This window comes from Camelus ferus, chromosome 11 (assembly GCF_009834535.1).
Source record: "Camelus ferus isolate YT-003-E chromosome 11, BCGSAC_Cfer_1.0, whole genome shotgun sequence".
NCBI lineage: Eukaryota > Metazoa > Chordata > Mammalia > Artiodactyla > Camelidae > Camelus > Camelus ferus.
The window spans coordinates 6,234,369-6,262,078 of NC_045706.1; the positions used below are offsets into that span (position 1 = coordinate 6,234,369).

At 45.5% G+C, this 27,710-nt stretch overlaps 1 long non-coding RNA gene across 1 annotated transcript in view; it reads left to right on the top strand.

Annotated features, from left to right (window-relative positions):
• LOC116666933 overlaps positions 1-27,710 on the top strand; it is a 73,682-nt gene that overhangs the window by 23,188 nt on the left and 22,784 nt on the right. Inside the window, exons 3-4 of the long non-coding RNA XR_004323734.1 lie at positions 9,326-9,446; positions 25,882-25,944. This is a non-coding gene — a long non-coding RNA (uncharacterized LOC116666933). The remainder of the gene's footprint in view (positions 1-9,325; positions 9,447-25,881; positions 25,945-27,710) is intronic.

A 27,710-nucleotide genomic window follows, 5' to 3' on the forward strand; every position in this document is an offset into this window, starting at 1 on the left:
TACAGCATATGTATCAGGGAAAGAAAACTTCTTTAATTTAGTTCCTGGCTGCCAGACAGACTGTCAGATTTGTGCTAGTGATTAGAAAAATGAATTTCTCACAATTCTGCAATTAAAACCCTACCGCTTTCCATTCCTGATTATGTGATAGGATAGGAACCATCTCCCAGTAGTTTAATATTATTAGATTAGCAAGAAGATGTCTAACATGACTCAGTGTTGTTCTTAAGAAATAATTATCTACCTAAGTGGGTAGACCTCCATGGAATACAAGTATATCTCTTTTATAACATTTAAATTTGGAGGCTTAATTATCCAGTGAAAAATAGTCACTTTATTACGTTAGTCCATTTGGCTATATATTGACATTATTAAAATGCTTTCCTGGTCTTTATGCAAATTGCTTTTTTAAAAAACCAATTTATCTCCTAGCAACCCAAAGTGAAATAAGCACTGAAAAAAAAAATGGCATCTCAAGAAGACTTTGGGCTCTTAATCCAAGTAAATTCCTAGGGCTTATTTGTTGATTGTCTGAATGAACAAATGGACAAATGGTGGATTTATGCCTATAGGTATATTTGCATCTGAGTCACTCTCTCAACTTTTAAGCAGCTAATTAAATAGCTCACAAAATAACACAAATGTTCACATAAATAAACAGTGAAATGTTATGCATTTGGTGGTAATTTCCAATCTGTAAATACGCACTCAGCTGAATGGGAGAACTGACCGTGAAGTTATTCACTTGAAAGACTTGCCCAAGCTCTGGAGGTTTCTTTCTCTTTTCTCTTTTTAGGGATGCCTCCTGGCTGTGGGGGGCTGTCAGCCACCTCACTTCCTAGATTCTTAGCTTCCTCCTCTGTGAGATGTACATGAAGTCTAATTTGAGAAGATAGAGTCAGATAATGGGGGCAAAAGTGCTTTATTGCTAGCCATCCTGGAGCTGAAAGCCATGGTTCTTTTTATGGACGATGCAGCACTTAGGATGTAAGCTACAGGCCCAGCAGTGACCCAGCAGGTAGCACCCTGTCCCTGCCTGCCCACCTCCCTGGGTGTGAGCTGTCAGGCCTGAAGGGCCATGTGCCCCTTTGCTTCATGACTCGGTTGCCTCTGCCATTGGCGGGCACTCAGACCTGCCTCCTCGAGCTGGCTGCCCCAGGAGGAGTGCCACTTCCCCCCTGGCCCCGAGGCCTGGAGCCGCACGCAGTCTGGGGAGAGCCCTGCTTGCCCCGTGGAATGTGTCACTGCAGCCTTGTGAGTGGGGCTAAGGCTCTCGCTGCTGTGCTGGGGCCACAGGCTCCTCCTGCTGGGAAGACGGATGGTTCCCTCCCCACACAAGGCTGTTTCCAAATGCCCGTGCTCCCAGGGCTGCTGTTCTCACACCCACTTGAGCGAGGTCAGGAGTCCATCGCCCCTCCCGCCCCCAGCAAATGACCACCTCCCTCAAAGCCGGTTCTCTGCAGTGACTTGCCCAGTAGTTTTTTTGGTTTTGTTTTCAGGATTCCTGGAGAGTGACAGAAGCCAAATTCAATCCCACAAGTTTAGGCCGGAACAGAATTTTTAGGTTCAGGCAACCCGGCCCTCAAAAGGGCAAAGACAGGCTGGGTTTGGGGATGATCATAGCTGGGCGACTTCTGGTTAGTTTGAATTCCCCAAAAGCTGAGCCTGAGACAAGGACGTGGCTGCAGGTCATTTGTGTAGGTGTTTCTAGAAAGCTCAAGTGAGGGTGTAGGGGAAAGAGAAACAGAGAAGCGAGAACAGCCTGAGGACCTGTGTGACTGATGAGTTAGCGCGGTGGGCAACGGGGCTCCCACGCAGGGACCCCGAGAAGCTGCCAGACCAGGCCTCAAAATCTTCCAGTGCTTATCCACCACCTCTCTTCCCCTGCTGCTGAGAGCTGCCCCTGCGAATCTGAACTTTTCTGCTCTTCTGGGCTGTGCCAGCTGGAGGAAGCCCAGGCAGAGAACAAGAAAGCCACAGGGACTCGAGGTGGGAAGCTGGCCCCAGGCTGCTGCGCTGGAGAGCCCAGGTGGGCCAGGGGCCACACAGTTGGCACAGACTCCTCCTGCTCTGGGCCCAGACACCCTAGGGAATCTGTCTGTCTGCCTCTGCTGGTAGTTTGATCCCTCTGACAACAAGGGGGCTTTCTGCAGGGAACTTGGTCACAAGCCCCTCCGGGCTGACATCCATCACGGAGAACTCTTCCCTCTGGCTCCAGAAAGCAACGCTCCAGGGAAGGACTCTGGCCTGGTAAATAGGGTCATGTGGCCATCCCTGGGCCAATCAGGGAAGTCCAGGTGATGAAGGGTTATAACTGGCCTAGGATGGGTTATTTCCCCAGGCCTGGCCAGAGGGGTGGGGTCTGTTCCCAGAGGCAGAAATGTGAAGCCAGAAGAAGCTTTGGGCCACTTTCCCCGTCAGAAGGCCCACCTGGCAGCCTTCAGATATTTTGAACTTCGGAAAGGAGAGTCTGGGGTCTTGATCCCTTCCCTTTCAGAAGGCTTCTGGGCACTAAATTTAAATTTGCCCTTTTCTCCCCACTTCTCCACTTTTGCTTCCAACTGACCGGGCACTGTGAGTTAGGAAGACACTTAAAGCCCATAAACCGCACCTAGCTGGTTGTGTTTCGTGGTATTCTTGGAAACCCCTCTTCTTCCGTTTATCAGGCATGAACATAATTTGGAGAAAAGGTTTGGACAAAGGAAAAGAGCAAATGGAGAATTTTAAAATATTTTTTACACCTTAGGGAGACTGACATTTTAGTTAGATTGATGCTTTCGCTTTTCCTCGCTGGGAATAAGACTTTCCCTTGCCTGACCTCAGTGAATGCCAAGGGAACCCTTTCACAGCTCAAGGACAAGCGCGACATGCGGGAAACTACTGGTAAAAGCCAAGGGGACAGTCGCTGGCGTGAGACTGATTCTCCAAAATGTCATTCTCCACATCTAATAAAAAACATATCTTTTCAGAATTGGACGTTCATCCACTCTTTCCTCCAACTAATATTTATTAAATATCCAGCAGGTTCTTGATAAACAGTGTCAACTGAAATCAACAGCATCCCTGCTTTTAAGGAGCTTACTTCGAGCTGGGGAGACAGAGGATAAGCCCGCATGAATTAAAAAAACGAACTTCCGCCCAAGAGTGAATGTACTAGAAATGCAATACAACAGGAAGTAGCCAAGGAAGCTTTAAGAAGGATGATCTTGACTTTGAGTCAAGAATTAAATAATCCGAGTCCTTGGTGAGATGAATTGAGGAGAAGCAGCTCAGGCAAGGCACGAGCAGGTGCCAAGGCCCGGAGGCAGGAAGCCGTTTGGGTGCTCAGGAACCAGAAGGAAGGCACAGTGTGTGGGGCAAGGAATATGGGTGGGCGGATTCAGAAGGGTTCCACTGGCAGGGCCAGGAGCATGGTAAAGAGTGGGGATTTTGATCTCAATGCAATAGGAAGCCGTGGGAGGGCTGTGAGTAGGGGAATGGTGCTTGCAGTTTTGGTTTTTCCAAGGTCACTCTTGCTCTTGTAAGGCTAACCTTCAGGGGTGCAGGTAAGACGAGTGTGGTCTAGCTACAAGTGGTAGCAGAGGAGAATCTGGAGGTAGAACCAGCAGAACTTGTTGGTGAAGGGACAGACAGGATGAGGAGCGGGAGGAGGATGGAGGATGGGGCACCCCGCCTTCCCTGGGCTCTGTTCTTCCAGGAAAGCAGAGACCATTGGATACCGGGGAAGCCTGTAGCCAGATTTGGCTGCATATACGAACTGTCTTCTCTGAGTCTCTGACTACACTGGGGTCCTGTCCACGTTATCTTGGGGAAAAAAGAAAATCCAAGTCAGAGAATGACAGAAAACTTAGTTCTGCTAAAAGAAGACAATTTAATTCCAGTTGAAATGTTGATTTGTGCCAGCAAACAAGCTCTACTCATTCACTATCCTTGTGTGACCCAGGGATTTATTTTCATCATTCATAGTAAAGTTGAGCTAAACCAGAATTAGGTTTTGATGTGAATTTCAATTAAACAGTTTCAAAGCCTGTGGGTTAGGATGCGTGTACTATCAGCAGCTCTCAGAATAGCATCCTCTCCTCACCTGAAGCTGAGGGTGCTTTTGGAAAACTCTATTGCCATCCCCTACCCCCACACCCCCCCACACCAAATCCGTGGGTTCTCTGGGAAATCGCTCTTTCCCTGCAGGACGTTGTGGTGGGAGAGCACGACTTCCCTCTGGCACTCAGGACTCTCTGGTGGATGCAGTTATTTTAAAAATGGGGGAAAATGCGTTTGGTGATTAGTGACTATAACTCTGATCAGTAAGCCATTTCCAAGGCACTCTCACATGTAATATGTCGTTTGTTCATCTCAGCAGCTCTGTGAGGTCACAGAGGCTTGTCCTTTTAATCCCTCTTTCTCCTCTTTTTGCTCAAATGCCCCCGGATCAGAAAAGCCCCTACTCCTTCCCGTTATGTGTGCAGTCCACAAATTCTGCTGCTAGAGAGCCGAGTGGGAAAGGAAGTGACTGTGCAGGGCACAGAGTCAAAGGAAATAACATGAGAAAATCCTTCTGTTAGAATTTCAAGTAAAAAGAGCAGGATGCAAAATTGCCTATACAATCTGGTAAGACTATATTCAACATGCACATGAGCCTAGAGGGAAAAAAAAAAAAGCCTAGAGGGGAAAAAAAAGGCTTGCAGGAAACATTCCGTCGTGCTCATTACAGCTGTTTTGGGATCCCAGGATTATACATGATATTTTTACTCTGAATTTTTAGTATTTTCCCATGGTTTAAAATAATGGACATTTGTAGTATTTATTGTTTTGTCCATTCAGAAAGAGAACCTGAGACCTTTTAGAAAACTTCTCTTACCTCAGCCTGTGCTTCGCTGAGGGCTGCCCATCTCTGCATCCCACCTCTCTGGCTGGAGGGATGGACACGTGTGTGACGCAGACTGAGCCAGTAATGCCACCCCTTTCCCTGACCGCAGTCCAGGGACAGGCGTAGGAATCAAGCTATGTCACATCAAATCCTTCCCCTGGTCCCAGTAAGTAGAAAAGGAAGCCAGGAAAAAAAGTGTAAGGAAAGCTCACAAGCCATTACTGGCTTTGAAGATGGAAGGGGCCACAGAACAAGGAGTGAGGGCAGCTTCCAGAATCCTAAAAAGGCAAGAGAAATGGATTTACCCTCGAGCCTCCAGAAGGAAGCAGCCCTGCCAATACCTTGACTTTAGCCCAGTGAGACCCATTTTAGACTTCTGACCTCCGAATAGACTTGTGTGGTTTTAAGCCATCAAGTGTGTGGTCATTTGTTGCCAGCAGCAGTAGGAAACTTATACAGAGAGGAGAGGCCAGCTCTAGATAGGGGGCGTCTGGGCTTGGCCAGGACGCCAAGGCGCAGCTGCAAGCTTGCTGCAGACCCCACCATGATGGAATTTTGGGAAACCCCGCTTCCCCACCGCAGCCATGATATTCATGGGGAGCTGTCAGCCATGGTGCTGCAAGCACACAGCTTCAGTCTAGGGGTCCATGCTGGGCTTTGAGATTAATGAACTGAAGCTAGAGACAGTCACTCTGGGGTGCCACAAGTGGGTCCATCTTCCCAACCGTGTCCTGCAGGAGTAGGGCACCTGGGGTGGAGGTGCCAGCTGTATGGAAGCCATCAGCAGACAGGAGGTCAGCTGAAGGGTCCGGGGACAGGCGCTGAGTACTCCGTCAGGGAAACTTGAGTCCCAGGGGTCTGTGGGACAGGCCAATGCTGGGTACTCTCCCAACCCCCATTTCCACCTCACAGACACTGAGTTAAAAACCAGTCAAGGTGAGGAGAAACGAAAGGGCTGTTGGAGTTCTAGGAATGTCACTGGATGAACTGGGGAAAATGTCTCTGTCGTTGGGTCAGAAAAGGCCCATTTCCAGCACAAGAGTGCAAGTGGAAACCCTCATACCATATGTCAGTGACGATCATTTAAAATACCTTCCATCTAACAAGCTGTTAAACAAAAGATGTTCCATCCTTCTCACTTGAGAGCTACACCTATATAAGGACAATTTTAAAAAATGTTTAAATATGTTAAAAATTAGATGTATGTTAAATATTAACATATAAAATAAATATGTTTGACTACTTTTTGCATAAAAGAAAGTTGACAAAAGTTGAAAGATGACCAAATTTAATTATTGTGTGTGTCCACACATTTTGCTGATGGGTCAGTGATGGATGAGTGAGTAATAAAGTAGACATGTATAATTCATAAATTATATACTTATGACAGAAAATGTGTATTTCTTATCTTTATTTTGGCAAAATTAACTATTGTCATCATAAAGAGTTTTCATATAACTTATGCTTATATGGAATAATGCCAAATCAGACATTTCTTGAGTTATCATAGTTCTTAGCCTTTTACTAATTTCAAATTGGAGGAACTTTGCTCTGTGAAGTAGAACTGCTGGAGTCATCAGTAAACTTCATGCAATAGTTATAGACTCCAAAGTGGATCATGAATTGTACGTACCACGTTCACAAATTATAATGGAACCAAATGTGATGATTATTACAGAAAATATTTTATCATACAAATAACTATCACTTATTATTATTTTAGCCAACTCTTAAAGCAGTGTCTAGGTTGATTTAATATTTCTTAATTCATTCTTTCAAATCTTTCAGTGCTGGGTTAATACAAAGAAAACTGAAAATATTGGTAAATTGCTCAATTTTTTTCACTTCTCTTCTCAGCTGAGATTGTTTCTCAATCCACAATGACCAGAAAATATTCTCTATAGAAACTAATTTGGGAGTTATTTTATATAGATCTTTTTAGTTATCCAATTATTTTTTCCTTTTTCTAATTTATTTATATGTTAATGGAATGCCACATATTTCATATGTATTTTCTTTTGATTATGAAAACCCATTTTCTTTAAAATTTCAAAAAATACTTTTTAATAATTAAAAAATAAAGTAGCTACATAATTCTTTTCTTTTGGAAGCTTCTGGTAATATTATTGAGAGCAAGCAATAATATATACTGAACAACAGTGGATAATGCAAATTCAAGGTTATTTCATTTTCTACCCATTTGCTTTTTTGCTGGAGCTTTTGGTGGAGCTCTTCTCATGTTTTGTTTAAATTAAATCTAATTTGTTGGACAGCATTTCGCTGGCCTTCCCACTGCATGCCTGAGAGAGTCTGTAAGGTCAGATTTGATGTACGTTTGATCAAGCTCTTCCCATTTGGGGCGGATCCAGAAAATACTTTTTATACTTGCTTAATTATTCTGAAGGACACATCACTAGGGACCCACTTGAGACCACGTGTCCTAGTCACAAATCCAAGCTGTGAGCTCCATGTAGGATGCTTCTGAATTTTTGACAAAATTCTGGCCCCTACACTTTTTTCCTTACCAACTACGTCTGTGCCGTTTTCATAGACTTACTCTCAACAATCTTTCAAATTAATGCCTAAAATTGAAAGTTACTTTTCCACTTCTTACTTAAATCAAAAACCGCACTTCTAGGTGTGAAAGCAATGCAATATGTTCTTGTTTTCTTCTTCAACAGCACACACAGCAGATGTTTGCTGCTCCACATGGCTTTTGTCAGCGGTTGCATTGACAGCTAGTTTCCCTGAGTAATGTTTACTCATGTTTTTAAGTTACGTGTGATTGACTCTCTCACTTTGTTACCTGCTAAATTAACAATTTCATCTTAAGTTATTCACCCTAGATGGGGGTTATTTGTCATATTATTTTTACCCATCTTACATTTTTGACCATCCTAACATAAAAATTGGAATTTTTTCTATTAAACTTAGAAAAATTGTGTTGCTTTCCATAAATACCATACTGTTACTACTGTAAAACAAACCATAACTCTTGGGTAAATATTGGACCCCAAAGTAATATTTTTTAGAACATCCCAACAGTGTTCTAAACTGCCATTTCTTGTCACTGTTGAACACCATTGGTGGTTTGCTGTTTTTTTCAGCCTGTTTTTAAATTTCTGGTGCTTGCATGTGTACTTTTTTCATATGTGTGTGAGTGACATTGTGTATTATTTTAATAAAAAGTCCAAATATTTTTGGTCACAAATAACTTCATCGGTCAAAATTGATCTTGAAAATTGGTTGTGAATTATGTAACACACTATGTAACAACATCCTCTTTCTTTCTCCTTGGAATATGAAAAACCTGCTTTAGTGATTCTTTTTCCATTTGAAAGAATGTTGGTGTAAAATTAAATACTGAGTTTTCTGCCATACTCATCTAATGAAAAATCGTATTAGCTAATTTGAATCAGATTTTGTTTTGCTAGAAACATTCTCATTCTGTCAGAGAGGGTTTGACGCCATTTTTAGGATCATCCTACAATAAATGACTCACACTCCAGGAGTTCATCTTTCTCATCCAATTTACTAAATTTCATGAATGGATTTTCATACATCTTTCAGTGGACAAGCCAGGCTTATACTTGCTGCTTCTGAGTTGTGAATTCGTTATGAACAGTCCTCTCTTTCATTCTCATTGCTTTGACCAGTAATTAAAACTTCATGTAGTGACAAAAAAAAATCTTCATGTAGTGAAGAATATGAGGTCCCAGGAATTTCATCTAACGTCTTGAAGTTGTGGATTTTATTTGAGTAATTTTCTTGCTCATTTTCATTGTTTTGATCAGTAATTAAAACTTTATTAAATATAGACTTTATAATGTCTCACTAGCAAATTTTTAATGAGTCATGCCTGACATAGTCTTCTCACTTTTATTATTTTTAACTTTAAAAGATTTAGACAGACCACTTATTTGAAGGTACTCTGTTTTTTCTTTTCAGTTTTTTTTCTGAGCTCCGCTTTCTGTTTTTTATTCCTATCACGATCTTGCCTTATATTTATTCCCAGTGATTTAAAGATTAAAATTAGAATGCAGTTGGACTTAAAAGTAAATACAATTTAAATATATTTATATCAAAAAGTAAATGAAAGCAAATGTGACAAAAACATTTTTGTTTGATGATAAAACAGAAACGTATGTTTTTAAGTTACTTTCTTTTAAAGTAGTAAGAATATCTATTAAAATTAAAAGGGAAAATAGAAAATAGCATTAACAAGTATAAAAAGTGAAGCTATTTTTTAAAGTTGAATTTTTATTTAATTTTGAAACCTTAGCTAATCATGTTACATAGCTGACAAATACGGGGTTACTTCCATTTCTAGCGTTCAATGCCCATCTAGTTATGAGCTCAGGAGTTGTTACCAGGCTTCATGCATGTTATATCTAGATCCATATGTATGTAAATTTAAGAGTAATATGAATTATTTAACTATTGCAAAATGTTTTCCAGTACCTCTGGGCTACAAATTGAAAAATGAGAAACAAGAAAATGACCCTCAGCATCACAACGAAGGCTTCATTATGCAAGAATCTCTTACGTTTGTCCTGTCTAGGAGAATGCGTTTGACAAGGTAATTAATTACTTGTTTGTCTTACCTAAGCACTCCCGCTGCTCAAATCCTCCCCTGTTCTGAAGCTGTGTCTATTTCTGACATCTACAGGTACAACCCCAAGCCTTCATGGCGTTTGAGCTCAGGCACTTTTTGTTTCAAGAACATAGAGCAAGACATGTAAAGAAGTGCTTCCCTAGGGGCTGAGCTATGCTTTTCCCCTGAGCAGGTGGCTCGGGCTGCCAGTGGGACTGTACCAGCATCACCTGTGAGGCCCCCTGTGACAGAGGCACCCATGTGTCCTTTAAAACATTCATTGTGTGTGTTTGTGATATACACAACCCTCAGACGTTCAGAACCCAGGACAGAGGCCCCTCTTGCCTGAAGCTAAGGGTGGTACTGACCTTTAAATATTTTTATGGATGGAGGGATTTGGGAAATAAAAGTTTTTAGTCTCCCATCCGTCAATCCATCCATCTTTTCTTCCGTGCATTTACTCAAACAAAACTAGTTTTTGAGGCCCTCCTGTGGACTAGATGTCATGCTAGGTGTTGGATTCACAGACTAGGGCACTGAGAACCTTTTCTGGGAAGAAAATAGGGAAGGTTGTGTGGATAGGGCAACATTGGAGATGTTCTTGAGAGTGAGAGACCCCCAGGGAGAGAAGAGGGAGAAAGACAGTCTGTTAGAGTGAACAGTTTGTGGAGATGTACAGATTCATGAAAGGGCTTTGATGTCTAGGTTTGAACATGGCTGGAGCAGCAGGGTTCCAGGGAGCCAGGGACACACAATAGGTCTAGAGAAGTAGGCAGGAGCCTGGTTTTGAGTCGCCTTGTTGCCAGGTGAAGAAGTTTGTGCTTTATCCTATGGGCACCAGCATGACATGATCAGGTACATAGTGTTGGGGAGGAAAAGCTTTTCCTCTACCCTCTTAGGTTCAGTTCTTGGGGGAATGCAAGTTAAACTCATAAAAGACAGGTTAGCAAAAGAAAAAACAGATTTAATTACATACATACAGGAGAGTTCACAAAGAAATGTGACTCAAGGAGGTGGTTAGAATTTGTGGCTTATATACCATCTTACCAGGGGGATAGGAAGGGGCAGAGGGGTACTTTTGGGAGGACAAATGACTTCTTAAAAGAGGGGGAGAAAGGGAACTTATGGAAAAGCAAACGACTTTTTGGAAAGACAAATGGGCCCTTAGGAGAATACATGGGAGATATGATGGTCTTGTCACAATGTCTTTTTGAGTCAGAGAAGAGAAGAAACTTAGAGTTGCTCGGGGAGAGGGGATTTATGACCACTGAGTTCTTTTGAGAGGCTCTGCTTTTAGGCAGATTTCAGGAATTCAAATGCCTCAGCTCAAAATAATTTTACAGTGGCTTATTCTGAACCCCTTCAACAGTATGGAGATGGCCTTGAAATGGGAGAGAACAGAGAAAAGAAGGCCCCTGGGAGACTGTGGATGAGTTCGGCAAGAGATTTTGAGGCCTAGATCAGTGCTTCTTAAAGTGTGACATGCACTCCACACATCTGGGGATCTTGTGAAAATGCAGGTTCTGATCCAGAAGGTCTGGGATGGGGCCTGAGAGTCTGAACTTCTGACATGCTCCCAGAAGCTGTGGGTGCTGCTGGCCCGTAGACCGCACTGAACAGGGAGCTTTCACCGCAGCAGGAGCCGGAGACGGGAGAAGGGTGAAGGGTCTTGACTTCAGGTGCACAGTAGAGTCAGCTGGCGTGTATCCAGAGCAATCATGTCCGCATCTTTGGGGGTGGGCCTAGATCATCAGTCTCTTGTGAAGCTCCCTGGGTGATAAAAACTGCAGGCAAGGTTGAATGGCAGTGTCTCTGAGCCAGCATCACTGGATTACCCTTCCATAAGCCACACCACTCCCATCCCTGTACATTACATTCTCTGGCTCTTAATGTCAGAGCTGATTCCCAGCAGCGTACATGGAATGGCTTTGGGGAACCGACAGACAAGCTGAAGACAAATGCCAACAGGCTAGAAATTATGACCGTTCTATCTCCATCTTCTTTGTTGTTCTTGATTTTGCTGCCTTACTTAGAAACAGCCTTCATGCATCTCATCTCTCCCAAAGTCAGAAAGTAAAAGCAAAAATCTGCTGTTTACCACAGTCGGGTAAACATCCCTGAACCCTGAGCTGCTACTGCTATCTACAGAGCTAGGCGAAAAGCAAGAATGAAAAAACAAAAACAAATTTTTTCTGTTGTTTTAAAGAATGTCAATTGCTTTTTCTAATTACAAAAATAAGACAGGCTAATGGTAAAAACTTTCAAACATGACAGACAGGTAAAACCCAGAAAGGGGCTGTCCCCAGTATCAAGTTGTTTTGTTTTAATTTCCACCTTGAAAGCACCCAACTCAAAGGAAGGCACTGATGCTCCAACACAGTTGGAACTGCAAACGGCATTCTTGTCAAGCTTCCGCTGCGTCAGCCCATTAGCTTTTTGTCTTCCAAACTTTCTCCAATGTGAAGCAGCGCTCATCTCACCTGGAGCGATCACTGCTTAATGGTAGTGATTAACTCTCCGGCTCAGAAGGCAACTGGTTATTAAATAACAACCTCCTGCCATAGTATCTTTCTCCAAAACAATGCGCTCACAAACCCCAGTGGTCTCCCCCCTCGAGCTGTGCCAGGGCTTCGGGGCAGGTGGCACAGATGACTTTATCCCCAGGCAGGCATCATCCGCAGGCAGGCACTGCACCTCCAGCCAGCTCCTCTCACTAGAGGTTTAAGAATATGTTGCGACAGTTTCTAGTGATAGCATTCTCTCTGGTTAAAAACCCACAAGTCTGTTAAGTCATAAATTTGTTAATGGAATTAAGGAATAAAATATAGATCATTCTTAAAGCATTAATTGGCACAGTTGTGGGACATCTGGGGAAGATATTAAAATTCTGCAAATTCTTGGGCATGCCAGAGGAAGACTGGAAGGAGAGGCATGCAGGACGGCAGAACAAGGCAGCGGGCTCCCTTCATCCGAGATGGGAACAGAACCTGGGGGGCGGGGTCCACGCTGGGTTAGGATGTGCACACCTGTAGGAAGCCTGTCCACTTCATTAGAACTGAAGGGAGATGGGTCATTTCAGAATTACCTATTTCAATCAAAGGACTGAAGGCCGAGATGAAATGGATGAATGAGATAGCTGGTGGTCTGGCTCAGATGATAATTTGACAAGGAAAGGATAATTTAATAGGTGATGGTGAATATTATCATAGAAGCCCACAGATGGAATGTTTGAGGCAAAAATGAAACTTTCCAATTTTCTTATTTTTCTTCCCCACATAAGGTCAAGAGGAGAGTTTCACCAGTTGGGAGCTATCAAATTCTGTCCCTTTTCATACTCAATAACCCCTCTCTGTACCCCATTCTTTCCTTTGATGCAGTTAATTCCATTCACCTTCAAGGTGTATCCTGAGCTGTCCAGCTGACAATCATCATAAGCTCTGCTTAGGAATAGGCCACCTGCGGTGGGGAAGTGGATTTTCCCGCAGTTGAATCCGGTTTCCCGCAGTACCCATCGCTCAGGGGAGGTGATTTCTTTCCCCGTTGATTAATGACGCATTTGGCTTGGAGGAGCTGGTCGACTGATTCAGGATCTGCCACAACCTCGTGTTCCAGTGAGCGGTTCTCACCTTCGGGTGCTCCTCATTTACTCCCCAGAGAGGTCTGTCGGTTTTCTAGGATACAGATTGGCCCCCACGGAGCTATTTCTCATCTTTCTGAGCCACTGCCTCACTTTTGAAGTGTCTGTGAAGCAGTTCAAGCCACAGCTATGCTGATTTTGAAAATAAGTTGGGATCAAAATACAAAGGAGTATGTCCCTGATGGAAGAGGGAAAGGGCCATGTATTTTTAGATCCACTCTAATCAACGCAATTGCCTCATAATTCAGGTAGAGACAGGGTCTCTTTCCACCCAGGTATGTTCAGGCTGTGAACTTTTGTGTGCTCTGGTAGACACTGATTATAAATGACTCACACATTAGTCATCAAGTAATAACTAAATACTTTTAAAAAATTACTCCCATCAGAAGTCTTGATTTCTTACTGTTTGTGATGATTAAAAACTCATCATGAAAGCTCTCCAAATATATTGTTAAGTGAAAGATGCAAGGTGTGGAACAATGTACATAATATGCTACCATTTATGATAGAAGTCGGGCAGAAAGTAGTACTTGCCTTGGATTGCACATGCTTTAAAATCTCTGGAAGGAAAAAGAAACAGAAATAAAAAATCTAATAATGCTGGTCCTCTGTTGGGAGAGATGAGGAATTGGCATCCTTTTGGTTTTTTTTTTTTTAACATTTGAACCATATGAATGAGTAAAAAAATTTGGCAAAAAAAAATACTATTTAATTTAAAGACCTTCATACCAAGTAATTGGTGATTAGTGACTAAACAAAGGAGGGGCATGTTTAGATGCTTCACCAGCTTCTCTCTAGTATTTGTCCTCTGACCGAAGGGAACAGTTAAGGCAGCAATAAGGGCTCATGCGTTTGCCTTCTCTCACAAGGAACTTGAGAAGAAAACTTGACCATCCCGCCTGAAGTAGCACGAAGAACCTCAATCATATTGAAGGTTGCTGGCCAGCCTATGGGATGCATACTCCCAAATCTTGTGCCTTAATGTGCACTTAAAAATGGCTTAAATGATAGCTTTTATGTTACACATTATATATATATGATACATATATATATGATAAAGTATATAAAATATATATTTTATATACTTTATCATCATCTCAAAATTTAATATACAAAAACCGATTGAATTATATACTTTAAATGGGTACATTATGTAGGTATGTGAAGTATATCTCGATAAAGCTGTTAAAAAAAAAGTCAGACAAAAAACCCTGCCTTTCTTCTCCATTGATGTGAACTCTTTTGAACACATTATATCCCCGTGCTCTTAGGAGGGCTGGCTCCATAGGGCACCAGTAAATGTTTGATGACTGAAGGGTGATTCACATTAGCCATACGGATAGTTCCAGTTCGCCTGCTAGTTCTCGCTGGCTTATGTTGGAAACCACCTCTGTGTGATTATCTGGATCTTTCTCCATTTCAGTAATCTAGTCACTTTTTTTCTTTTACAATTTTATGGTTAAAAACAAGCCAGAAAACCTTCTATGTCTCTGCTTAAGAAGAAATCACAACTCAACAATAAAAAATCAAGTAACCGAATTAAAAAATGGTCAAAGGACTTGACTAGACATTTCTCCAAAGAGGATATATAAATGGTTAATAAGTGTATGAAAAGATGCTCAACATCACTAATCATCAGGGAAATGCAAATCAAAACCACAGTATCACCTCACGTCCATCCAGGAGGGCTACTATCAAAAAACAGAAAATAACATGTGTTGGCAAGGATGTAAAGACATTGTAACTCTTGTGTCCTGTTGATGTTATTGCAGAATGGTGCAACCACTTTGGCAAACAGTATGAAGTCTCCTCAAACAAACAAACAAACAAACAAGCCAACTACCATATGATCTAGCAATCCCACTTCTGGGTGTATATCCAAGAGAATTGAATGCAAGATCTTGAAGAGGTATTTGGGTACTTGTGTTTACAGCAGCACTAGTCAGAGCAGCCAAAAGGCAGAAGCACCCAAGTGTCCACCTACAGATGGATAGATAAACAAAATGTGATATGTTCATACAATGGGATATTCAGCCTTAAAAGGAAGGAAAACCTGTCCCATACTACAACACGGGATGAACCTTGTGGACATTATGCTCCGTGAAATAAGCTGATCACACAGAGACAAACACTGCATGATTCTACTCACATGAGGTATCTAAAGTAGTAAAATTCATAGAAACAGAAAACATGATAGTGGTTTCCAGGGACTGGGGCAAGAGAAAAAGGAAGTTGTGTAATAGCCATAGAGAGTCACAAGATTAAGAAGCTGTGCAGATCTCTTTTACAACAATGTGAATATACTTAACGCTGCTGAACTGTACACTTAAAAATGGTTCAGATGCTAAATTTTACATTAGGAGTTGTTTTTTTTTTTTTTTTTTTTGGTAACCAAATAAAAAAAGAAATCAGCAGTAAAATTGTAAAAGGTTGCTAATTGGTGAAGCTGAATGATGGGTACCTCGAGGTTCATTATACTGCTGTCTCTTAGTAAGTGCTTGACGTTTTCTGTAAGAAGAGTAACTAAGTGAAAAACTACTCTTTTAGCAAATGCCGTACTGAGGAAGACCCACTGAGGATCTGGATTTTTGAAACATCCAAAGGGCTTGAGGATGCGTGAGCCTGGGTGGAAACACAAATTTGCTCGTGGGCCCCTACTGGCCACGCAGAGAAAGAAGGGAGTTCAGCAGTGCCGATCAGACCCTGGACCACACCTGCTAGGAACTCAGCAACAGCAGGCAGCACACCTTTACTTCTCAGGTTCCTCAAACACACGACAGTAACCTGAGCATTACCCTCACTCTGAGTGATTCTCTTCTGGAGAGATGCAAATATACCAATTATAGGACATGCATTTCTGATCTATTTTATTTGTATTCTCTATGTTACCTAATACCCGATTAAACTTCTCTGCCTGCTTTCCTGGAATCAGCAGTATCAACAATCTTAATGTTTCTATTAAGCTTTTCAAACACCGCAGTCATCCCCTAACTTGAACACGTTGCTTTGTTACCATGGCTTTAGTCCCAATGCAGCTTCTGGGGATATTTGCCAAAATATTCTTGGATTCATCATAATCCATTTAGTAACTTATATTTGAAGGATAATTGTTTGTATAAAATATTAATCACATTATTATGCCTGTTGATCGCTACCTGGGTGAGCTAGTAAATTATATGAAATGAACAATAAATAACAACATAATGATAACCAAACGTGGAAAATCCTGAGAATAGGCTAGCTTTCATCCAGGCTGTCTCTACCCTCTGTCAAAGTTCTGGATGAAAACGGAAGCAATTGCACTTCTGGATGTTTTATTTACCTGCTGCCAAATGTCTACACGTTGGGACAGATCACAGAGAGATGGGTAACTTTCATCCTGTGGATACAGATGTAACCATAGGCAATTCAAAGAAGACCACACCTAGGAGATGATAAAGATGACGCTGAAGAGAAAGTTAGAGGGAGGCAAGTCCAGGGGATACGGGTAACTATGAGAACATGAAATGCCAGCAAGCAGTAATGATGGAACGTTTGACAAGAGCACACACAGTGACATAGTATCAAACTCAGAAGAAGCCGCATTCTCGGGCACGGGAGCATTTAACTGAGACACCGTCCGTTTACGGAGGTCCTGTATCCCCTTTACTGGAGAAGGGGTAGGATGAGAGGGATGGAAAACATTTCTAAGTGCAGTATTTCCTCGCCGTTCAGCCAACCGACTGACCTCTCATGATGCTGGTTCATGAGTTTCTAGCCCTTGAGTTATGGCTCTGAAATACAAATTGTCCCCCAAAATAGTAATAAAAACAAAAGGGTCTGCCATTTCTTGTGGTATTTTGCCTCTGAGGCCAGCCTTTGATCTCTGCAGCATCCTGAGAAATCAAGTTACTGGGTGTTTTTTCCACTTGGGCCATTTGTCAGCATACGCCATAAAAATCCGCTGCCCCTCCTGGTCTTTATCAGAGGCCGCCCTTTCCTTTGTCTCCTCCTCTGTGTATGACATCTGTGCATGGTTTCTCCACTTAATTGTCTGACTTTGGGCTGCTATTTTAGTGTAAAAGTTAACAGTAGCTTTGTTTTATTTTTTTTTTAACTCCCAGTATCCTCAACCCAGTCCTCCAAGTAAAGCGTTCGATTTCGCAGTGCCACCTGGTCTCGGAGGTCAGCAGTGCTGGCCCCAGAGCAGCTTTGCCCGTATCCGAACTTTCTGAATTTCTCCTAGAAAGCGCACAAAGTCATGACGAGTCTCACGTCGCCAGTATCTGTGCAGAAGACATCGAGGCTGGCGTGCAAATCACACCCCTCATTTCCCACGGTCAGCCCAGCCCTGGTGCCTCAGTTTACTTCCTTCCACGTGACCACCCACAGGGGAGGATGAGCAGAGAGAGACCGAGACGTGTGCGTGCGCCCCACCTTCTCCTGTGCTGCTCCCGTGTCGAGCTCTGTCGCACAGATCAACATTTTGCGGGGCAAATGGTGTGTGCGATGCTTTGAAAATGTTTCTTGTGCTGTCACCACCCACCACGTCACACGTGGGAAACTGGGGCTGACAATGCCAATGATTTTCTTCCCTTTCTTCACTACTTTTGTGGTTTTTAAGACTCGCTTTTTTCCTTCGCTCCGCGGTAGCAGCGCAGCGCCTGGGGCTCTCGGAGCTCAGGGCTCACGCCTGCGTCTTCAGACTCAGAGTCAGGCTTCGCCCCAGTGAAGGCAAATGGTGAGGGCGGGGAGGCAGCGGCCGGAGCCGGAGGGAGGGCTGGGAGACTGCGCCGTGCACACAAAGCGCTTGAGAGCACAGCTGAGTCCCACAGCGCACCTGGACGAGGGTGGCGAGGGGGCTCTTTCCCGCGGGAAGGGCCACGAGCAGTTCTTTCCCCCACTCTGGTCCCTGGCGTCCAGCTCAGCATTTGGAAGACTTTGGAGAGGATTGGAAGGCCTCGTCTGCCCTGGAGGATGGGCCTGCCTTCCGTCCTCAGAGGCAGGAGGTTCTTAAAAGCAGATCACGGTTTTCAGGGAGCAGCACCTTTGGTGGCCCCCGCTAGGGCAGGCAGACGATGGGGGAAATGGATGAGAGACTCTTCCTTTGTGACACGCGTCACATGGTGAACATGTGGACACGTCGCCATGTGTTGACCACGTGTTGGCAGAAGTGGGCTTGGTGTCTGTCTTCCCTGTCAGGCTTCACAGGTCTTGCGAGCTGGGTCTGTGACTGTCTCCTTAACCACGGAATCCCTAGTCCCTCCATAGAACCTGGCATGTCGAAGGTGCTTGATGAAAATTTGTTGAACATATGAGCTGAGTAGTACTCTTACCAGGGGTTGCTGAGAAGGATCCTCAGTGGTGGCCGTACAGAGAAGCAAAGGCCCCAGGTGGAGAGGTGAGGCTGGTCCAAGGGGAGAAGTGAGTCTGTCACAAGGGGGCAGCTCAGTCAGGACAAGAGGAAGATGTCAGGTAGGCCAGGGGTTCAGACTGGCAGGTGCAAGAGGCCTGGGGCAGGGCTAAAGAAAGGAGCTGAGCAAGCAAGAGTCAAATCTTGGCTTCCTGGTGTGAAGACATTGGGACACGGAGGGAATAAAGAAGGAGGGACAAAAGAAAGAAAGAGAAATGAGAAGGAATGGGGAGGAAAAAGGAAGAGGAGGACATGGGAGAAGGGAAGGAAAGAGGAGAAGGAGGAGAGATGGAAGGAAGAGAAGGAGAGGAAAAGGAAAGGGGAGGAAAATGTACTCTCCTCCTATTAAGGCCAGGAGGACATGGATTATTTTATAAAACATCACAGAAGGTGCGGGAAAACAAATAGTGGAGGAACGGGAGCAGCTGATCTGTGATCCAGCGTAGGAGACGCGGCACCACGTATCCATAATGAAGGAGGGAGATTGACAGGCAGAAGATGGGTCTGGCAGAGGAGTATAAATAGAAGCTCCGGCTTATTTGTAAGTTTCATTTTTAGGTAAGGATGATTGGCACATGGATGTCTTGGATGAAGGGAGCCCCCTGATCTTTCACTTACAGGTCACATGGAGAAAACTTTGAGAAAATGCTCCGACATGGAGATGTCAACTTGAGTGACAGCCCCGTGCGAGGTGCCTCGCACTGGCTGCCTCCTTTACATGCATCACTTCACAGAAATGATGACTGCCATTTGAACAGAAAGACATCCTTCCCGACCGAGGTCAGGAAACTGACAGGGCCCACCCATTAATAGAAATAACTGTCATTTAAAATAAAATGCTTGGTGGAAAACTTCAGAAATCTATTAGATAACATGGGGCCTGTGATCGGGGCATCCATGAATCATGGGCGCTCAGATATGGCGCAGTGAGTGGGAGGCAGTTCCCTTCGGAGCAGTCCATTCCGCCGGCCACGTGACTACTTCCTGCCGACGTGTCAGCTGCTTCTCCTAATTTATCGCTTGCCTGTGCCTTACTAGGAGCTTTCCCGGTGGGACAGGGCGGGATGGGATTGGCATGAAAAGATAAATGACAACATAGTTTCTGATTTGACGACTTCTTTTGGCAAAAACTCCTTGGTGATGGGGCTTCTTTGGCAAAGATTCTCTCCTGATAAAATAAGGAAGCCAGTCACGCTCACTGCTGAGAGAGGCTCAAAGCCCAGGACCTCCTCTGGACTTCCATGAAGTCTTATTTTTTGATGCAAATAAAATATTACATTGAGATATCTGACTAGTCAAACTGATGATATGTTTAATTCTTTTGGAACATTCAATACATTTCTTAATGAGAGGGACCTAAACGACACAAAAATGACAGTGCTTGGTGATGTGTTTACAGGAGATGGCCGTTTAGGGCCTGATCCTGGGCGTGTGCTGTCTGTGGCTCATGCTCAGGCTGACAGTACAAATAGGGAATGCTGGTGTTGTGCCTTCTGTCCATTGTCTCATCTGATATGATGTTTAGACCAATGGTAAGATGAGTATTGAATGGGCCCTATTTTATAAGGAGTCAGCTGAGATCAGAATGGTTAAGGATTCTCCTGAGAGCAGCCACCTACCTCAGACTCCAGTAAAGGGGGCCACCCTGACAGGTAGGTGTCATAGCCATCACTTTTAGATGAGGACACTGAGGCTCAGCGGTTGTAGAGTTGGTAAGAATAACAGGAACTCATCCGTGGTCTGTCCTGCTCCAAAACCTTCTGCAAAGAGCTTTCAGGGAAGACTGGATCAGTCTTCTGTTGCTGTATAGCAAATCTCCACATGTTTATGACTTAGAACTAACACCCATTATCTACAGTTCCACAGGCAGAAGTCCACCAGGCTCCGCTGGACTCTGCTTAGGGTATCACAAGACTGAAATCAAGGTGTCAGCTGGCTTGGCTCGTATCTAGGATAGAATGTGCTCGTTCAGGTTGTTGGCAGAATTCAGTTCCTTGTGACTGTAGGACTGAAGTCCCCATACACTTGCCAACTGTTGGCCAGGATGGCTTTCAGCTCCTCCAGGCTACTCTCCAGTCCTTGCAAATGGCCCTCTCCACCTTCAAGATGCATTGAATGCTTTTTGTGCTTTGAACCTCTCTGATTTCTCTGTCTGCCACCAGCCAGAGAAAAGGCTGGGATTATGTTAGGCCCACCTGGATACTCTCCCTATCATAGGGTCAACTGATTAGTAACCTTAATTACAGCTGCAGAATCCCTCTGCCACATCACACACCGTGATCATAGGCGTGATAGCTCACCATGTACACAGCGAGGGATCACATGAGAGTGAGGGTCGTCTTAGAATTCTGATCTCCACAAACCATGGACAGGGGACTGCTGGCTCTTGGGTGCTCAGTGGTGCACCCTTGGCTCAAGGCAACCCACTACTTCTTTTCTCCCAGGAGGCTGAAGCTGCTCCTAGTTTTACCCAGGACACTCATAGTTCCTGACAGCACAGACCCAGGGATCTGGAGAGCCAGGTTCTAGTCCAGGGTCTGCCACTCGCTCACTCTGGGACCCTGGGCAGGCAGCCTCACTGTGCTGTCTGTAATGGATGATTGCTTTAGAGTCCAAATATTAAGGTCCTACCATGTGCAGTCATGCTAGTAGGCAATGAGGATGACTCAAGGAAGGAATGAGGCATGCCCCCTGCTCTCAAGGAGCCTTGAGTAGGGAAAGAACTCACCAGCCAGAGTCCACAGACCCAGTTTCCAGGAGGCACCTTCCCATCAACACCCGGCCAACAAGTCCTGTTTTCGTCCAGTCCCCTGCTCCCACCCCAAGTTTTTCTGAGGGGCTCAGGAATGTGTCCATCCCACGAATCTGACCGAATTACAGTTTATCACCTCGGCTGGGCATGTCCACCCCCTTATCACCATCCCCCTTCATTGTCCAGCCTGCTGGAGCTCTCCTCCTCCATCCAAGTGTGAACACAGGTTCTTCCTGTATATCTTTGTGGCCACGGACGCTCAGGGATAACATAAGGCCTGCAGTGTAAAGGAAGAAAAATTTTAAACAGCTCCCAGATCTCACATCTCCCAGAGTCCACCGGCCATGCCCTTCACAGGGGCCCATGTCGGCTCCCTTTCTCCTTAGGTGTCCATCTCAGACAGTCATGCTTGGCAGGGCCAGGCAGCTCCTCCAGGAGTGAGAGGATGGCTTCCATCATCTTCCTCTAACCAGAGTCAGTTCAAGGCCATGTGCTTTGTCTCAGCCCCAAGAAGGAAAGAAACCCATTCCCCCTGACTGGTTCCCCTAACAAGATGGAACTCCCTGCCTGGCAGAGACATCCTGGAAGGTCAAAACGTGGTGTCTGAGCATGTTGCAGCCTCAAATCTCCATCCCAGAGCAGGCTTGGGGCTCCACTTTGCATGACCACAAGGACACTGAAATGTCCTTCCCGCCCCCAAACAGACACAGTCTTTTCCCAGGGACAGGGCTGGCCTCCACCTCTAGATAAGGAGAAAACTGTGGGCAACTTGAAAATCACAGTTTTCCTCATTTTTAGCCATTTAAGCTTTCAGAAAAATAAATATCAGTATAAGTTCAGCCCCAGAGCACCCAGTTAGCAAACATAAAAGAAGACACAGGGTATCATGAAGGAGCGTCTCAGGTTGAATTCCCTGGAAACAGACTCGCAGAGGAGCTGCCTGCAGAGGTGTCCTGGGAAGGGTTACGGAGAGGTGGACCTAAGGAAGCAGGGCCTGGGCAGAAGTGGGTCCACCACGCGGGTGCAACACAGGCCCCAGATGATCCTACAGGAGCTCTGAAGCCAGAGTGCGCCCAAATCCAGGGAAGTGGGCTGGACTTGGTCTCCCAGCTTCAGCCAGTCACACTGGCTACAGGCTCCCCTGAGGCCTGTAACCTTGAACAAGTCTATTCTCTTGTGGCCAAAGGCAGTTGCCATGGAGGGCTGCAGCTGCGAGCAGCTGGGGGATGAATGCTGTCATCCTGAAGAGGGAATCTGGTCGGAATAGCCTAGCCTCCACTGCAGGGAGGCTCTAAGGAAGGGCTGAGAGTTACAGAGGAAGGAGATGTCCATTCCAGGAAGGCTTCCTGGAGACGCAGCATGTGAGCAGTCTTGGGAGGACTGGCAGGATTTGGAGGAAGGCCCACCTCACAAACAATATCGGACCAGGGTCTGAGCTCGCCAGATAGCCCACCGTGATTGTGAAGGGTGCCCACAGTTCCTTCTGTCTCTGGAAAGCAGGAGGCTTGGCCTCAGTAAATGCCGGGAGGCCTGCAGCTCTAACAGGGTTTGACCCCGTGATCTCCCATCTGTCAGAAAAATGCACGGGGAAGTAAAAATAATGGAGAGGTTAATTAATGGTGCCTGCAGACTTCTTTTTAACCTCCTCCACTTCACTATGTCAATAATAACTCGAGAGTAGACTTTCCCCAGGATATTCCAAAGCGTGACTAATTGCAATAACACTGAACACATTTCCCCACTCCCCTTCCCCTCCAATTTGGAAAAATGATTTTGCCCTTTTCCAGATATCTGATGCAAAATGGGTGAGTGCATCTGAGCCTATTTACATAGTAAAAGCTCACATGCTAAGACCTGGGCGCCTTCAGCCAACCCTAGGCGCTCCTTTGGAAACCAGGCCCAGCAGTAGGCTGACACGTTAGCGCCCTGCTGGGGGTGAGGGCAGAGACCTGTAGAGCCCCCTGCCTCCGTTTATAAAAGTGCTTGTTGAGAATTAATCTAGAATCATATATGCAAGTTTTCTTTTTCTGAAAGTAAATTTTGCCTCTAAGACATTCACATTGTTTTTTTCCAAAGGTCACGTAAGTACATTTATTGGTTCATTTTTAATTTAACTCCTGTGACAAGAGGCTCTTGGGCTGTGTTATGAGTCCAGTGAGGACCAGGCAGTTTACGTGGCCTGCTGGGAAGTGATGCATGTCTGGAACACATCAGGGACACAGAAGACTTGCAGGCCGGGCTTACCACATGCTTGTCAGCCCAAAGCACCGAAGAAGGAAGTCTGCCGTGCATTTATTGTGTGCCCCGAGCAAGGTACTTGTGGGAGATTACCACAGTGGCAACCTGTTACCTGACTTCCTCTCCCTGCCCCTGTGGGTTGCCCCCTCCCATGCTGGCTCTGGGCTGGCCTTAACTCTTGCTTTGGCTACTGGGACATTAGCAAACAAGCCTGCGAATGCGGAAAAAGTGCCTGCACTCTGGGACAGCTCCCTTTCTGCCTTTGGAACTAGGATGTCCACATGTAAACAAACCCTGGCTAGTGTGCTGGGTGAGGAGAGGGACTCATGGGCCAGGCACCCCTATTGCCAGCCGATGGCCAGCCAACCATCACACAGTGGGTGAGGCCACTGCAGACTGGCCGGCCCCCAGCTGACCTGCCAGCTGACCATGGATGCGTGGCTGTTCCAGCTGAGATCAGCTCAAAAGTATCCATCTAGCCCAGCCCAGGCTGCTGCAGGATTGTGAACTAGATACATGGCGGTGCCCAGACGCTAAGTCTGGGAGGGCTTGGTCAGAGCAAGAGCTGATTGATTCAGTCTCAGCCCTCAGTGTCTTCATCTATAAAACAGAGAGAAATTACCTACTTTATAGGGTTTCATGAAGCTGAAACAAGTCCCAACCCACAGTGGTGCTCAGAATTTGTTTGCTCCATCCTCTTCTGCAAAAGATGAGATGTTGTGAATTGGCCCCAGTTCTGTACCCCTCTCCCACCACATCCCTGCCATGGCCCTTTGGGGAGAGAGTCGACTTTGGGCCTGGTCATGTGACTTGCTCTGGTCAGTGACATGTGCGCAGAAGTGGCAATGACTGGCTTTGAGCCTAGACCCTGGGAGACCTGGAGGGTGTTCCCACTAGCCCTCTAGCGCCTGCCATTGTCATCAGAAGAGCAGCCTCTGGATAGGCCCCTGGCTGCAGGAGGAGGAGGGGAGATGTGTCCTTGCAGAACTACCTCCAAAATGCCCCCAACCAGGGCAGTCTGAAGCAGAGCTCAGCCGGGACCAGTCGACACGAGCTCACCTACATATCAGTGAGGATGAATCGTTGCTGTCCTAAGCCACCGAGGCTTGGGGTAGTTTGTTACAAGTCATTATTGTGGCAATGGCTAACTGATGCAGGTAGCATCCAAACTCATTGGCCACATTTGAAAGTCTTTGTTCTGGACCATACTCTGGAGCATTTGGAATCAAGGCCAAAAGAGAGAATGTATAGCAGGGGCTGGCTCTTAACTCCTGCCATTTATTTGTTACCCATGAAAATGCCCATTGACCTCTGCAGACCACTCTGTTGGGAGCAGCAGAACTGAGAATGACAAGCCTTTCTACAACCAACGGACAATGTCCCTGCGTGTCAGGGGCAGTGTAAATGCTCCACACGCACCAGCCCTCCTAACCCTCAAAACAGCACTTGAGGGGTAGGGGCAGTTGTACCCGCTCCCCAAGTCAGGACATTGAAGCAGGTGAGACTGAGAAACACAGCCAAGGGCAGGAGAGCTGAGAGTTGAAATCCAAGCCCGAGCCTCAGCAGTGTCTCCCACCTGACCACAGCTCAGCTGCCTAATTCCACCTGGGGAGCCCCCAGTCTCCTGGGTTTCAGCCGCTGCCAGACTCAGCCAGTGCTTTGTGCCTATTGAAGAGGCCAGCGGCACTGTTGCCTTTAAATATAATGTTTTGGTTTATAAACTCAAGAATGTCTTTGTGTGGGAAAACATTTCCTTATGCCCAGATTCTGCATTCATAATGGGTGTTCCACAAATGACTTTTTTTCCCTCTTTTTTTCTTTTTTCTTTTTGAGAAACCTCTCTTGTGAGTGTGCAGCCAAGTACTCATTTCTGTGAGCACACTGAATTCTCACACCTGAGCTGGCTGCAACGTCAAAAGGAGCAGGTATTGTCAGGCCGAGAGGAGCCACCACCAGCAGGCTACTGAGATACGGAAAGTTCCTGCGACAGGATAGTCAGTTCGGAGCCCTGGGCCTCCTCTCACACTTTCCTCTTGCTGCAGATGATCCTACCAGGAGGGGATTGTATCATTTATTCTCCAAACTGGCACACCTGTAACAGTGAAAAGGGGCTGCGAAAGCAGGTGGAACCTGGGACTTTTCTGGAAGACCAGGGTGCTGCCCCATCCTGCCAGGGAACCTCAATGACAGTGCTCAGAAATAATGACAGCTCACCTTGTAAAGGCCTTTGTGGTTCACAGTGCCACTCCACTTGCTCTGAGAAGCACTGTCAGAGTGTTATTTTACAGATGAGAACCCTGAGACCCTGGAGTTTTAAATCTATATGAAAAAGGATGCACTCAGCAAAGTGGAGACTTGAGTCTAGATTCTCTAATTCCAGATTGGACTCTTTCTTCTACAGGGTTTTGGTGGCTCCTTGAAATGGTTTCCATGGCCAGTACGTAGAAGTCGCTTGATAAATGAGGTACGTAGAAGTTGCTTGATAAATATTTGTTGAGTGAATGAGCGAACATAACAGCCAAAAAATAACAAGTAACACAACAGTGTTGTGTCTTGTGATGTTGTGAAGGGCTCAGAGGTAATTCTGTAACATTAAAAAATAGCTCTGTTTTCCTTGGAACTTCTCTGAAATCTCCTAATAACTTAATTGCTCCTTAATAAGAAGAGATTCCGCCAATATCCCCTTCTTCTGCTCCGGGGTTGCTGGAAACGCAGGACTTTGTTCTTTCCGGCGTGGGAGGATTTGGTTGAGCTCTGTAATCAGCAAAGTGGGAACGATGCCTTTTTTCCTGTGTTCGCTGCCTCCCCTCCCCTGCCCTCCTCCAGCTATCCTTTCCTCCTTTTGAATTTTGAGATGTTCTTTCATTTGTGATCCTCACCTTCTCCCCGGTGTCAGAGGGGTGCTGCTACGTTTTATAAAGGCTTTGAAAAGCTTCCTCTTTCCCTCCAAAGTTTCCACTGAGGCTGTGTTTGCTGTAAACACTTATGAAATTAGTTAAGTGGTATAATTCCCCAAGCACTTCTCTCTCACATTAGCCTTCATTTTTCTGGAGAAAAATGCTTTAATTCCTAAGAACTAGAGACAGCGGGGAGGGGGGCGATAACGCTCTGTCCTACTAAAATATTTTGGCCACGGCATCCACGAATATAACTTTGAATGATTTTTTAAAGTGATGTTTTCTAGAAATAAACTCAAGCCAGGAAGGAAAGAGAGCTCTGATCTCTGCACACTCAGCCCTCAGGGCTTCCGTGGCCACCTTCTCAGTCGTAGTCTCTGGCAGTTTACCAGATATCTCAGAGACATGCTTTGATCTTCAGGAAGACCTTCTTCTGTCTTGTTGGATTAACCCCTGCCCACCCTCGGCACAGTATGATGGAGTCCTTAGCAGAGGACCTGAGGGCACAGGCAGGATCCCTCGTAGCAGTGGACCAGGGGGCCCACGGGATCCGGGAGCCTGTGTTTGGGATCAGCCCATGCGCATGGCATCAGCCTCCGCCATCCAGCCAGAGGGTGTGATTGGAGGACACGCACAGGGTGTTTGCTCTAGGACTGCTGAGTGGGGCTGTCAGCATTTGTCAGTTAAACACAGACTCTGAAATAAAGATAGAAACAAGGGGTCCCCAACTCCAGGACTTTCAAACAATCTTGTTCCCACAAGGTGTAGCTTCCTGCCAGAAGGGACTATTGTGAGCTCCCAGGTCCTCCCAGACCCCCAGCCTCCTGGACTTTGCCTCTGCTGGCCCAGCCTCCTGTACAGGCCTGTCTGCCGGCTCCTGGGGTCGTGTTTCCCCAAGCTCAGCTTTGAGACGTTTTATGTTCTAGAGAAACAGAACCAATAGGATAGCTAGATACAGACACAGACACAGATACAGATACAGACATGAGGAAATTTATCACAGAAATGGGCTCACGTGATTATGGAGACTGAGAAGTCCCACAGTTTGCTGTTTGCAAGTTAGAGAATCAGGACAGCTGGTGGTGTAACTCAGTCTGAGTTCAAAGGCCTGAGAACCAGGGGAGCTGACGGTGTAAGTTCTGCTCCAGGTCTGACGGCCCAAGAACCAGGGCCACCGGTGTGCAAGGGCAGGAGAAGGGGGATGTCCCAGCTCATGCAGAGGGACTTTGCCCTTCCTCCACCTCTTTGTTTTATTTGGGTCCTGAACGGATTGGATGATGCCCACCAGCACTAGAGGGGGAGGCAAGCGCTCTTCTTATTCAGTCTGCCAATT